Raw genomic sequence first — 16504 nt, forward strand, 5'->3', positions numbered from 1 at the left:
ACTATATAAAGAGGTCCTTGGTTGGTGAAATTGGCACTGGTGTGGGTACACTAAGAGGGCTAGCCGATTTCACTAGAGAGAATCAAAGTATCCTTATTCTCAGGGTTATTCCAAGAGTTCATGGTGTTGTGTGAACCATTTGAGGTGTCACACTTGGGGCACTAGGCACTCAAGCTTCATGAAGACAAGCTACATCAACAAAGGTATGTATTCTATCAATTTCATTACCCAAGTATCAATTATTGTATGCTAGATTGGGTAATACCTTGGAAAGTTCATAATTGCATGTATAATAGAGAAAACATAGATCCAAGGTATTTAGGGTTGCATGTACACTTAGGAGTATTAGAATGATCAAAACCCAACAGTGGTATCAGAGCCTAGGCTTGCTTTCTTGTTATACTTGCAAAATTGGCTTAAAAATCGAATTTTGGTGCTGTCAGCATAGGAGACTCGTCGAGTCCACTGATGGACTCGCCGATTCCAAGGCTAAAATCATCCAACTCGCCGAGTTGGTTCATGCACTCGACGAGTTGGACCCCCAGACAGCATATATTCGACTGTTTTGGCTGGAATTAGACTAGGACCATTACCCTAAGATGTTTTTGGACTTATATACTTGTTTTAGATGTGGCAATGTTCATGCTAATCCAGTTTCAAAGATAATTGTCAATAGATTCAAGTTTTGTATTAGTTTAAATGTTATGCTAATTACATGAAAAAGTTTGATGTGAATTATCTTTGTTCATATGAGTTGCTTAGATTAATAGATAAGTTAATTGATTATGTGTTTTCAATCCATTTTAATCTAAGAGATGATTCTAAAATGTGTTTGTGTAACTTGTCCTCAAGTTACATGAAATGTCACATTTAAGTTTCTTAAAACTCATAAAAGTTGGCAAAGGTTACAAAAATGAAGAGTCTTGTCCTCATTAAATGGTTTTATGACTACATAACTTGTCCTCAAGTTATGGAGGTTCAATATTCACTTCATTAAATCATTAAAATGTGTAACCTTGATTAGTTCCATAAGTTACAAAAGAAGAAAAGTTACATTCTTTAATAGTTTAAAGTCTTCCATAACTTGTCCTCAAGTTATGGAACTTGAAGAGTTTTTAATTAAAACTACTTTAAACTCATAAGTTATGGAATTAATTAGTTTTGAATAGTTTCAAAACTTGCCCTCAAGTTTTGGAATTTGAAAAGTTTTCACTTATGAATACTTTAATTCCAAATTAGCCCTTAGAATTTTAAAAGTTAAAATTCAACCCTTATACTTTATAATATTATAAGTTAATAATATTTATATATATGTATAAGAGTAAAGTCAGTCGTACCGTTAGTAGGCCTCATTCACGAAGCCGGTCTATAAGGGGGTATAAGGTTACTTAATATTTATCATAGTATCGGTGGAGCGTGTGTGGTTAACCGGCACATCGATTAAGGGGTAAATATTAAGGGTATCAAGTATATTTGCATGGTTACTTCACACCTTGTTTTGTGATCCTCGGCATCCCAGTCACAAAACCTGAAGGGCGCACTCGAGATTGAAACATGCCATTGAAAAGTTCAATGAATCTCAAAAGAATCTAGGAGTTTCAAAACCAATTAAAACCTAATAATACATTTCGTTTATCTTGGTGAAAATTGGTGAATCGTCATTCACCTACCTTCAAAATATTTTATAGCTTGGATTACGACATCCCTCTTCCAAGTTATAAAATAGTTTTTTGGGTCCTAGCCTTAATATTTCATATTGGGTGTTATATTAAGGACTTTAGATCAACTATCTTGAATATCTCCCAAAAGATGTCTAGTTCAGACATCTATGATCCTCCCAAATCTCTTGGAACTACACTTCCTCCACCTCCTCCAATTATTCTCCCTATCCCACAAGTTCAAGGTCACTCAATCCCTATTGGAAAGGCAAGGTGTAGGTGTGCTCACATCTTGGAGATGAAGTCACATATTGACAAGCCGGGAGAGTTAGGTGTCAAAGTCTTGAGAAAGTTGGTGGTTCAATCACTTTCTAAGTCACATAGTGAGTTCCTTTGGGACTCCTATGAAACAGACTATGACAAGACCCTTAATGATCTTATATATTTGCTTGGTGCTGCCGAATCAGCAATGATTTGGAAGGCTAGTAAATCAAATTTGATTAGAAGATTGACTTCCCAAAACTTTATGGACATTGACAATGGTGACACTGGAAATGTAGAAAAAGCATTCTCTTCCCAATGGAAAGGGATCGGCCATAGTCAACTCGGTTGACCAAATGGTAAAGAGAAAGGATAAGTTTTTGATAGTCCCATGTACCATTACCAAAGCGTCCATATGTTAAATTGCCAAAGGAAGGGGCATTGATTGCAAAGCTGCCAAATTTATGTAAGGATGTTAAAGTCAATAAGTTTGACTCTACTTCAGGTAAAGTCCATTGTCTAACTCTGTTAAGCTCCTATTTGGAGATTCTATTCCATAATGTGACTGGGTCACCTGGTGATGTTATAAGAATCAAAGAAAGAGAGAAAGTTTAACGGAAGCATATGTTGATTCTGATCGCAAGATAGATTTCGATCGCATCATAATTTTGAGCTGTTACTTAGGAGTTATGACACATTGCTTAAGAATAGATAACAACAAGGTTTTCATTTGCACTGTAAGGATAAGTTTTTCCGCAAAGTTTTAAACTAAAAGGAAAATATTTGATTTTATTTATTTTAAGGATCCTTACAATGGCATTTGTGAAAAAGTGTTGCTTATATGATTCCATTGATAGCAATATTGGAAAATAGATTTGATTTTTTCGTTTGTGGTAGTGTCTAAATTTACCAAATAAGGAAAGATTCTCATCACCCAAGGTTTCAGTTGGATAGAAACTTGGAAATCATGCAAGTTGTATAGTATGATAAATGAGAACTTTCAGCTTTGGAAAATTATGACTACTTCCTTGTTCACATGTATATGTGAATCAAGTGAAGGACTAAGAGATCGAGTACACATTCTTGTGCACTGATCAAGTCCACCACAAAAGATCTATAAGACAATTCGTCATGATTTACTAAATTTTAGTAAATATGGTTACACTTACAAGTTTAAGTGTAATTCTGATACATTGGAAAATTTTCGATGTATGGCAGAACGAATGAGAAGAATCAAATTAGGCAGAAGGATAAAAGTTTCTCAAATTTGAAAAGATGGGAGAGTACTTTAGTATCATGTTATATGATCATCTTAATGATTAAGAGACCTTATCACAATTCATCCTCTAAGTACATTCTGATAGCTAAGAAGAGGAGCTATGAATTGTTGAAGTGGTCAAATCAAGAAGATGAGTCATACTTCATTCCAAAACAAGTCTTAGAGTCATACTCCAAGACTGTAAGTTGAGTGATATATCTTAAAGAAAGGTTTAAAACACTTGTCAAATGTAAGAGTAAAAGTATCCTACTCTTGTACATTTGAAATTGGTAAGTTGTGATGTTTTGGATAAAACAAAGACCAACTAAGGCCAATTGTGTAAAGTGTTTGTCTTGATAAAGAATCCAAACTATCTCTTGAATATTTGAAAAATGAGTCTTATGTGTCAATAGGATAGTGGGAGTCTTAAAGATCCTGAAAGGATAATCAAGAATAAAAACCTGTCAGTTTATCGCTAGCACACAACGTGAGATTTATAACCTATCGTGTTGACATATTTCTATTTATGTGCCCATTCTAGTTAAAGTTGACTTTGCATATGAGTTCTTAGAGTTCTCAATTGGTTGCATAACAACATGGAAGCAATGGCAGGCCCTTGTGCTGCCAGGTGGCAAGAAGTTAAGATTGCACAAGTTCAATCCATAAGAGTTTGGATTTGTCACTAACCTTGTCTTGTGATTATGGTTTTGACAATTCACATGGATAAGAACACATACACCATTAAATCTAAGTGTCATAAGGTTTCTGTCCGATTCATGAAAATGATGGTGAGGAAACACTTTCACTAAGTAGATTTTAACTAGATAGCAATTGTGATATTTGCATTCTCAAAGTCGTTAGTAGAGCGTGTGTGGTTAATCGGCACACTAACATGGACCTGTGAGAAGTGGCAAAGGTCTAAACAATTGAGACTATGATTACGTCATCCTTTTTCATAGTTCTTAAATTGTTTAGACACACTTATGATCTATCTAAGATAAGGTGTATGATATTGATAAAGTTTTATCAAAGCAATCTAGTATCAGAAATATGAACTTTGGTAAGAAAGTCAATAAAGTATTGTTTTTCTAGAAGTCCAACTGATTTCTGAGTACATCTTAAAGCTAGTAGGAGCATAAGTGTTATGCTAATAATCATCATGTTGGTGGGAGCATAAGTGTTATGCTAATAATCATCATGTTAGTGGGAGCATGATAATTATGATAAGTATTGCAAGTTAGCAATGTTAATTATAGAAAACAAAAGTTTCAATTCGTGAGGCTGCAGGGGTTGAAAAAGTTGTTTTGCTATAATTAAGGGAGATGAAATTATACTTCATTTCAATTCTAAAAGCTTAGATTGAGATTTTAATCAAATTTAGTCAAGAATATATGTGAATTTCATGTTGGAATGGCTCAACATAAGTAAATTCTATATATGGGTTCATTATTTGCGTTCTAAAATTCGATTATGATTACGAAATCCTTTTTCATAATCTGAATTATGATAACTTGGCAAATAGAAATGGAAATATTATAGCAAAAGACCGGTTTAGTCTTTATGTGAGGCATCATGAATCGTGTCCTATATGCTTCGGATATAGGATCGATTACATGAGCTATATTCATCATTTCTAAAATTTTCCAAATGCCTGGGGCATTAAGAAGGGAAAAGGTCTAGAATTGGATATGAATAAAAGGATTAAGCAATTGTTAAGGACAATCTAAGGTTTACCAAAGATTGGTTTCTCAGGACAGTTGGAAGTATAGTGTTAATTATTGGAAGGACCATATTGACATATTCTGAAAAGAGGCAACTCTTGTTCGGAAGTGATAGTCAAAAGGGGAGTATGGAAATGATCCCATAGGTGGAAGTTGTTCAATAAATCTGTGTAAGATTAGGAAACTTAATGCTAGAAGGATGTTTCCAAGGAGTTGATCTCCTTTGGAATGCTCTGTAATGTTTCTTGTCAAGTCTTTATGACTTTGTGCATAATCGTTACAAGAGAATCAGTGCATATAAGTTTAGAATCTAACAGATTTCGGTAAATGGTATGAATTTGGAATTCCTGCATTTGCCATAAGAATTCGGGACTGTGAAATTAGAATCATTGAAATTCTAGTCAATTGATTTATTTCACAAAGTAAGGATCATAGACAAACATAGAGTGCATACTTGGTGTATGGCAAAGATATTGCTTAGAAAACATAGTGTATATGCTTGGAGCATGGGGCAACTATTGTTTTAATTCAAGTATAAAGTTGATAGTTTGAAACAGTATGCAATGAATGATGTGTAATCAATATGGTGATAAATAAAAAGGTGTTTTATTTATATTCATAAGTTCTGAGACCATATTGGATTCGATTATTCTTGTGTTTCACTTTGCATGTTTTGACTTCCAGAATAACTAGGTCGTTTTTTTTAATGACTAAGTTATTCAAACTATCCACAGTCGGTCATATGTTGGAAGTAGATATGAATCAAGACTGTCATGGGTTGGGCTTGTAGAGGTCTAAGATGTTGGACAAGGTGATGCTACAACACTCATGAGTGCTCATAAGTTCTGAGTATTGGATTAAACCCATGCTCATTGGAATCACTTCATGGATTTTATCACGAGTGATCATGAGACAATAATATCTTATATTCTTCAAACCTAGAGAGATGAGTTGTTACTATGAGTTGGTTGTACATTGATTACACGAAAAAACGCATTTGTAACTCGATGTTATAAAACGTGCCTTTGTGTATGATTCAACAAGTAGTAGAACAAGCCATATGAGTCGAAGTTTATCCATTCCTTTTACCTTTGGGATAAAAGAGATATTTGTGGGCCCCTCGATGATTTAATGATGATACATGTGAGTGCTTGGCCAAGCCAGGACTGATTTGATCTGTTCAATCAGTCAGTCATCATGGATCGGAAATTGGGAAACAACGGATGGACAGAGAATATGATTTATAATCCATGTCTCAGTCCATATGATATCTAGAATGGAGGAATATATGATCACTTATCTAATGGACGCGTCATTGACAAAGGTCAGAGATCATCGACAAGGTCAGAGTTCGACGGAAGCTTTTGAGAGCTACGATTGCCAGTCGGTTCTTGAAGTCATACGCAATAATAGTTTTAGACTTATCCAAGTGGGAGACTGTTGGATTAATGTCTAAGTCCATAACTATAATTGGTAAGACTTGACCCGACCCGGCATGGTCCATTTGGGTTGCATGGCATCGGGACAATTGGATAGACAAGATGAGGAAAAAGGATACTAGTGATTTTATATTAATGTATTATAAGTTCTAATATATTAATATATAATCATATTATTTAATTAGTATTGATCAAGAATTAATTTATAATTAATTAAGTGATCAAAAGGAACTAATTAAATATGGACTCTTAGATATAGATGTGTGATGGGCTAGGTAAGCTTTCATGGATAGTACATGGAGTGTTTAACCTATGGATCATAAGAAATGAAAGGTCATGGGTATTAGGGTTTAACCCAAATCTCCACACTATATAAAGAGGTCCTTGGTTGGTGAAATTGGCTCTAGTGTGGGTACACTAAGAGGGCTAGCCGATTTCACTAGAGAGAATCAAAGTATCCTTATTCTCAAGGTTATTCCAAGAGTTCAAGGTGTTGTGTGAACCATTTGAGGTGTCACACTTGGGGCACTAGGCACTCAAGCTTCATGAAGACAAGCTACATCAACAAAGGTATGTATTCTATCCATTTGATTACCCAAGTATCAATTATTGTATGCTAGATAGGGTAATACCTTGGAAAGTTCATAATTGCATGTATAATAGAGAAAACATAGATCCAAGGTATTTAGGGTTGCATGTACACTTAGGAGTGTTAGAATGCTCAAACCCCAACAAGATCATCCTTATTGTCATACGGAGATCTACTTCCGTCTTTTCGAGATCTGAAATCTATAATGGCCTATATCCCTGAAAGACCGCCTATGTTCCAAAAACTATCATGCCAAAACCTCATCAAATAACTTTTTCAACCATAAAACTTCTCACCCTGATTATCTCGATGCTACCATCAGAAAACACAATCCTTGTCCATAACTATCTATAGAATATTTATACTTGACAGGAGGCTCAGATAATCCTTCGAGTAGGGGATCCATCCCTGAAACGGTTAGATTCAGACGAGAGCTGCGCAACAGAGTCAAATCAAGTACTCTAAGATTATCCAGTCCAACTGTAAGTGTCTTCGCTCTTCTGATCCGCAAGCCACCCTACACACAAAACCTCATAATCACTACTTCTACCCGCACATCATGTTGCCTCTTCTCTAACTTCTAAAGGAATTGGGACCTCCCTGGTCCAAACTAATTTATCCACTAACTGGAATACCGGATTCCACCCGGTTACTGCACCTATGATCACCCTCTCATTCGCTCCCAACGACTTCTGAAGAAAACTTCGGCTGTTGAAACTGTTCTATCCACCTTGTTGGATTAGTGTCTAAGTCCATAACTATTTTGGTATGTACTTGACCCGATGGTGCATGGTCCTTTTTGGTTGCCTTCACCAAAGCAACTTGATAGGATGAATTATGGAGAGAAAGGATTAAATATGATTTATTAATATATTATGAGAATAATATATTAAAGGAGAAATCATATTGTTTGATTAATATTAGTCAATAATTAATTGGTAATTAGTTTTGTGACTAAAAGAGATTAATTAAACTTAAGGGACTGGAATTGTAATTATAAGATAATTGCAATTGGGCCATGGATTGCCTTGGATTAAGGAGTGGACGAATTCTATGGGGAAGTCCATAAGAAATCGTCCAAGGCCTTAAGGAAAGGGATCCATGGGTTTCTTAGGGCTTAAGCATCCAAATTAGGGTTTCCTTGTTAGATATCCCTAATAGCCTCCTATATATAGATCCCTTATGATCCAAAAACGTGGCTAAGCATCCTTCTAGGGTTTCACACGTTTTAGGGTAGCCTCCATCCTCTCTCCTCTTCATCCTCTTGCTCTTGGTGTTTGTGAACCATTAGAGGAGTGACATTTGTGACTCTAAGCTTTCTAAAGTCAATAGAAGAAGGATTTGGGATTGTTATTGCTACATAACAATCAAGGTAATATCTTAAACCTATTCTCATGTTAATATGATTACTTGAATGCTAGAATTAGGGTTTATAGTCTTGGATAACTTGCATGTACAATAGAGAAACCTAGATCCAAGCATTAGGGTGTGTATAAGCACATAGGATGTTGTTATGACCAAAACCCAACACACCTTTCCACTCATGGCTCTATAAATCCTAGAATCCTTGATCTTGTATCTCGACCCCACGATCTCTACCCGGTCCCACCTGCCTTGCCACAAATGCACGGGCCTCACCCACGGATCTCACCCAAACCACACTGCTGAGTGGCCTTGCCCCCAACTCTCACCTGTCTCGGGCTACGCAGGTACCACTTCACCTCAATTCCTATCTACCTATCCTTTCCATATTTTGATCACGCTAACTAGGAGATATGGGCCTCTCCCATACTCTGCTGACTAGGTGATATGGGCCCCTGCCCACACTCCGCTAACTAGGAGATACGGGTCCCCCGCCCACATTCCACTAACTAGGAGATACGGGCCCCCACATATACTCTGCTAACTAGGAGATACGGGCCCCCATCCACACTTTGCTAACTAGGAGATACGGGCCCTCGCCCACACTCCGCTATTTGACTGCTAATGAATGTTGCGGCTAACCCACAGTATTACAACATTTTCCACACTGTTTGGATGCTAGTGAATGTTACGACTATCTCGTAGTCTTACAACATTTTCCATGTTGTCTGCTGCTAGTGAATGCTACGGTTCTCCCGTAGTCTTACAACACTCTCACGCTGATCATGCGTAAGACCTAACATCCTGGCTGAATTCGTGTTCTGGAGGAAATTTCCTTAACCTGATTCCCAAAGCCAACTATCGTACACCAAAAGACGCGAATCCTAGGCTGGGAAGTTTCCCAAACTCCCAACTCACATACCCCTCAATCCAAATCAGCCTTTAGGCTGCCTCCCTTCCTGACGAGAATGCGAACTTATCCTAAATCCACACTTCCTTCTATTCCTGAACCCTTAGAGAACTCCCCCCACTTTGGTTCAAATAACATCTTACGGCGCACCCAACTGGAAAGATCCCCAATTCTTCGTATCATCCAGTGATCAATCTTGTTGGCAACCACGCTTACCACTGTTAGTGTTCCCAAAACTAACCTACACTAAAGCAGTAAGACTCCTCAAGACTGTCGGAACACTTCCCGGGTTCCAATCACACTGGCTACAACTACCGTATCCTGAGAACCCACTTTATACGGAGACGTCCCCACACTACTACCCTAAGACCCATGGTATGCAGATGGCATATAATCCAAACATAAGTAGGATGTGTAATCTCAAGATACGGCTACTTATATGGATGCGAGAAAAATAGCAATAAAATCATAAATAAAAACTTATAGAAAGGAAAAAGTTATGCACCTGCAACATCAAAAGCTGCTCGCGTCTCCTCTGTAATCAACTGGAAAGTCCTGCTCCTTGCCGCAGGTGCCTCTGCCCGGCCCTGACGGCCATCGGTGATCCTCAACGTCGTAGGGGCAGGTGTTATCACCTGTTCTGCTACAACCAAACTCAGACATTGGTCCTTCTTGTGACCCCGATGACTGCAATGGAAACAAATCAGGTCTGATCCATGGGTGGTGGCAGCAGTACAATCCCTGATATAATGACCAATTTGGCCGCACCTAAAGTAGCTAGATTCGCCACCACTGTCACTCCTACACGCACCCTCATGTGTCCTGTTGCATTTGCCACAACGGCTACGGTCCTGAAGACCTCTCGATCTAGAATCGGATGTCTTGGGCCTCTTGCCTGACCCCGCGGATGTATGAACCTCATCCGTCTTCCTTTTCCTATTCGTTTCTAAGTCGATCTCCCTCTCCCTAACTCGAGCGATCATATCCTTCAATGTATTACAATTGGACCAGCTCATGAACTGTCTAATGTCGCTCCTTAGCATCTCATGGTACCGAGCCTTCTTCATCTCCTCCTCCGCTACATACTACGGAACACGAAGGGCTCTCTCTCTGAATTTGGCGGTGATCTCCGCCACTGTCTTTGTAGTCTGCTGGAGGTCCTGGAACTCCCGTTCTAAATGTTGCACCTCAATAACCGGTGCAAAATCGGCCTTGAACCTAGCCGAGAAGTCACTCCACGTCATCGCGTCCAACGCGGCATCATCGCCAATGGCATGTCCTACCTCCTCCCATCAATCATGCACTTTTTCCTTCAAAAGACAAGAGGCGAGTCGGACCTTGTCCCCCTCGGGACACCGGCTAGAACAGAAAGCATTGGCGACATCTGCCAACCACCCGTTGCTAGCAATGGGGTCCTTAGCCCCATGATAGTCTGGAGCTCCACAGGCTCTGAACTCCCTGAACGTCAATGTGCGTGCCCCCATCATGGCCACATCTCAGTGCAGAACGCACCCAATATCTCGTCTAAAATCTCCATAATGCCCTCCTTTACCGTACCAAAGATCACAAGATTCTGGTCTAAAATACTGTCGTAATCTCAGCTGAAATAAACTCTCTCATCTGCTCATCGAGCTGCCCGGCTCCAAAGCCCGAGCCTGATCCATCACCGACACCTGAACTGCCCACTGGTCTACCACATAGCGTCACCATGCTGCAACATATCATAACAACCGTTAGAATACTCATCACTTTCACACACACACACTACAAGTTTACTGGTTTTATCTCAGCCCTTCTTGACTCGAGTACGAATCCTTTGCTTTCAGTAGTACGGGCCCATACTACCTTCCACATTTATTTGTACTTTCCTCAAGGATTTCCTTGACTCCACCAAGTCCCTTTCACTACTACTGCTCCCAGCACTAAACTCATCCTAGGCTTGCCCTAGGATAATCACCATCCCACTCTCCGCCATCAGTTGCATAAGAAGTCTCTACTATCTCCCCATAACTAGCTCGTGAATACTATTATATATCACTAAGACTAGATAATTCTTCGAATGAGAGATCCTACCCTACAACAGTTGTACTCAAACAAGAGCTGCGAAATAGAGCTAGACCTAACCTTTTGAAATTAGTTAGTCCTTGCAATATGTAAGTTAACATATTAGTTTACTAGTTAGTAAAGGAAAACTAAGACTCCTAAAAGCACAAAGCAAGCAACATTCGAGCATTGAACACACATAATCAAGCATATTCTAATCAGGCCATCATATCACTGACTAATATGTACTAGCATGCAGTTCATAAAGTTGATACACATATAACAGGCATATAAGGCATCCTTCCTAGATCCTTAGTCCTAATCTAGCATGCAGTCATCATAAGCATATCATAACATAAACTTGTATGGGTAATTTAGGAGTACTTACTTGAGCTCGACTGATTGCATGCACCATACATCTTTCTCTTTTTCAAAGTTCTTTTCTCTTTTCAAAATTATTTTCTTTTTCTCAAAGTCCTTTTTTATAAAAATGATTTTCTTTTGAAAATTTTCATACCAAGTCCTCAGTTTGAGTTCGGGCATACCCGAGAGTATGCCCGAATCCCTCAAACCAAGGCTCTGATACTAACTTGAAACATCCCAAAAATACGGTCGAAAATGTTTGTTTTAAATTCATTTAAGAAAACCATAATTCATATAACATCACGATAAATATCATAATTCATGTATCTCAAATGATCATAACAAAATACTGTATAAAAATCATTTATCAAATTATCAGAGTAAATGATCCCAGGCTAAAAGTTGTGGTGTGTGCCATGCAATCATCCCAAGCCCTTCCCCTGGCTAGTGGAAGTAACTGAAACCAAAACTAAAAACTATAAGCACAAAGCTTACTAAGTCTCCCCAAGCTACCACATACCATACACATAAGCACATATAAACATACATTGGGCCTAGCTTGCTACCTCGGTCCCTGCCCGACATCGGACAAATCCGAAATCAGGCCCCGCTTAGCATCAATCCCCGCTCGGTATACAGATCTGTTTCTACTAGGCACCAAATGTCTATGGGCCCCGCCCGCTATAAGCTTACAAATAATAACATATAATCATGCTAGTACATAACAGTCAAACACAAACACTATAACTGCTACTATCAAGGCCCCGCCTATCTTGGGCCTCGCCCTACTATGTTAATAATGAGATATGGAACCCTGTCCATACTCAGCTAGTGATGAGATATGGGACCCCTCCCACACTCACCTCCATACCAGGCACATACAAGTATCAAAAAGACAACAAGTATAACTAATCATGCATTCCTTCCTCGGGTGCCACCCGTCATCGAGCCGTAGTTCGAAAACATACATATAAACTTTCCTCGGTCCCCGTCCGACATCGGATCGAAATCCGGAAACATATAAGATATATCGGGCCGGCATTGGTGTCTTTGACCCGTTCCTACCAGAGAAAACTCACATCACAAGCTGACTGTAGAACCCGTAAATAAACCTCTTGCTACTAGCTGGCAGGTCCACGAACTGCTGATCTCTCGACTTCCCGAGCTATCATTACCAACATAATACTTAGTCAAGAACTGCTAATCCTTCTTAGGGTAAAATGACCATTTTCCCCTGGTCAAAGTCAAAGTCAACACTCTGAGTTGACTCAACTCGCCGAGTTGTATAAAACAAAACCCTGAAATCACGATCCAACTCGTCAAGTCACCCCTTGACTCGCCGAGTTCCCTAGCTACTCATAGTCGCGATTGTACAAATCAACTCGTCGAGTCCCTTCACAGAATCGTCGAGTTCTACCTTAAAATAGATCGAGACATCACAACTCAACTTGTCGAGTTCCCCAATGGACTCGACGAGTCCATAGTCTATTTGGGCCATCTTAACAGATTAAGCCTCTACTCTCCATATCAAAGTTCCATATTCCTTCTACTTACTGGAAATGCCCTTTCAAGAGTAAAGTTTCCAACTTTAACCGCAATTAGTCCTTTTTAATGTGTTTAGCTAAATCCCTAGTTCTTTAAGACATAGATCTTTGTCCAAAATCCAAAATACTTCAAACCCAAGCATGAAAAGCGAGATCTGGGTCCTAAACACCAAATGAACACGTAAAGTCTCAGGCTTTCCTTCCATGCATGGCCTTTTGGGGCTTAAAAGGCCATAACAACACTTTAAAGCTTCAATGGGGCTTCCAAGGCCATAAAGTCTGCACCTTTATGCCATGAAACCCCTTCTAGACCCTAAATCTGAAAGATAAGTCACTTGGGATGTCCATTACCCAAGGACTAAGCTTCTTGGACCAAAACCTTCATAAAGTGAAAATAAAGAGATCTAATAAACTAATAGACAAGTTAGTGTTGGGCTTTGAGCATTCTAACACTCCTATGGTGTACATGCAACCCTAGAAACCTTGGATCTATGTTTTATCTAAAAAACATGCAAATTTGATTTCCAAGGTTTACAACCTAACTAGCATGTTATGGGGTACTTATAATATAAAACCTTAAGTAGAATAACATACCTTTCTTTTGTGGTTGATTGCTTGGAGTTTTAGAGTCTAACACCAATAGTGTGGATGCCTCAAGTGGTGTCACAAATCAACCAAAACAACTTGGAAATACTTGAGAGAATATGATACTTGCAAAAATCGGCCCACCCTTGCTTCTCACACACACTAGTGCCAATTCTAGAACCAAGGACCTCTTTATATACTATGGAGGATTAGAATTACACCCTAATACCCATGGCTCTTCATTTACCTAGGATCCATGGGTTAAAAGCTCCATGGACTATCCATGGACTTCCATATACTCTTAGCCCATCCTAAATAAATCTTAGCCCCTTCCATATATATGTAAAAGTCCATATTTAATTAGCTTCTTTTGATCATTAAATTAATTCCAAAAATTAATTCTTGATCAACACTAATTAAATAATATGATTTCATATTAATATATTATAACTTATAATATATTAATAGATCATAAACATCTTATTCTCAAAAGTATATCCATACAAATTGTTAGGTGAAGTGAAACCCAAATGGACCATGTCGGGTCGGGTCAAGTTCATACCAAATATAGTTACGGATTTAGACACCTTATCCAACAATCTCCCACTTGGATAAGTCTGATAACTATAGTTGCAAGTATATCTTCAGGAACCAACCAACAATCGTAGCTATTTAAAACTATGTTGAACTATGAAGCGCCATTTTAGATAAGTGGTCATATAATCCTCTGTTCTCAAGATATCAGCCGAACAAATACATGGAACCATGTCGTACTTATTGTCCGACAGTTGTTTCTCGATCTCTGATTTGTTTGACATAGAACTAAATTGAACACATCAATTAGGTTCTGAATGGGCCCGACACATAAGTCAAAACCAAATCATCGAGGGGCCTATACATCACTTCTATTTCTAGAAGGAACAGATAAACTTCGACTCATATGATTGTACTAACTGCTAGTTGAATTATGCAAAAAAAGCACGTTTTATGACATCAAGTTACTGATGCGTTTTCGTGCAATCAATGGATAACCAATTCATAGTCAACAAATCACTTCTCTAGGTTTCAAGATATATATGATATTACCGTCTCACGATCACTCGAGATAAATTCCATGAAGCGATACTAGTGAGCATGGGTTTAATCCAATACTCATACCTTATGAGCACTCATGAATGTTGTAGCAACCATTTCAATGTCTAATGCACCTTAAACAAATCTTACAAGACAAATTCATGACATTCTTAATTCAATACCTACTTCCAACGTATGACCAACTGTGGAGAGTTTTGAATAAAATAATTATTCTGGAAGTCAAAACATGCAAATTTGAAACAATAGTAATGATTAACATAAGATAGTAACACTTCACTTATAAATAAACAACAACTTTTATTTAGTCATCAAATGTCAATTACATTTTACAAGTTTCAGAAATAGCTATCTAAATATTAAAACTAATATCGTCTCTCAGCCTGATGCTCCTCGCATGTTGCAAATGCCTAACCCTAGTCAGTCCCTTCATGAGGGGATCTGATGGGTTCTCTTCTGACGATACCCTCTTTGCCACGAGGAGTCCTTCTTCTATCTTGTGTCTTATGAAGTGATATTTTCTGTCAATGTGTCTGGATCTACCATGATCTCTTGGCTCCTTGGCTAAGGCAACTGTACTATTGTTGTCACAAAAAATCTCCATAGGCTCCTATATAGCTGGTACAACTCCAAGGTCTCCAATGAAGTTCTTCAGCCATATCGCCTCCTTTGCCGCTTCACTTGTTGCTATGTACTCTGATTCACAAGTAGAATCAGCTACTGTCTCCTGCTTGGAACTTTTCCAAGTAATTGCTCCTCCATTCAGGGTAAAGACCCAGTCTGAATAAGAGCGGAAATTATCCCTATCAGTCTGAAAGCTAGCATCACTATACCCAACTTCTCTCAAGTCATCACTCCCACCGAGGGTAAGAACCCAGTCCTTAGTCCTCCGCTGGTACTTTAGAATATTCTTTACCATAGTCCGGTGAGCCTTGTCAGGGTTTCCCTGATATCTGCTGACCATGCTCAAAGAAAAGGCCACATCAGGGTGAGTACAAGTCATAGCATACATGATCGAGCTAATAGCGGAAGCATATGGTAATCGACTCATCTCAGCTATCTCAGCCTTTGTACTCGGACTCTGAGTTTTACTCAGTCTAGCATTGTGCTGGATCGGCAACTCCCCTTTTTTGGAATTCTCCATGTTGAACCTCTTCAACACTTTATCCAAGTAGGTTCTCTGACTAAGTCTGATTAGTCTTTTACTCCCGTCTCTCAATATCCTTATCCCTAGGATATAGGCGGCTTGTCCAAGGTCCTTCATAGCGAAACACTTTCCAAGCTAGGACTTAACGTCCTGCAAAGTTGGGATGTCATTTCCTATGAGTAGTATGTCATCCACATACAGTACCAAAAAGCTAACTATACTCCCACTAGCCCTAACATATACACAGGACTCATCCTCGCTCCTCGAAAATCCAAACTCTTTGACTTTCTCATCGAAGCAAAGATTCCATCTGCGAGATGCTTGTTTCAATCCATAAATAGGATTTCTTAAGCTTACACACTCTATTAGGGTACTTTGTATCGACAAAACCCTCTGGCTAACTCATGTAAACATCGTCATCCAACTTTCCATTAAGGAAAGCGGTTTTGAAATGCATTTGCCATATTTTATAATCATGAAATGCAGCTATGGCTAGCAGAACCCTAATAGACTTAATCTTCGCTACTGGTGA

This window comes from Lactuca sativa, chromosome 6, assembly GCF_002870075.4.
Source record: "Lactuca sativa cultivar Salinas chromosome 6, Lsat_Salinas_v11, whole genome shotgun sequence".
NCBI lineage: Eukaryota > Viridiplantae > Streptophyta > Magnoliopsida > Asterales > Asteraceae > Lactuca > Lactuca sativa.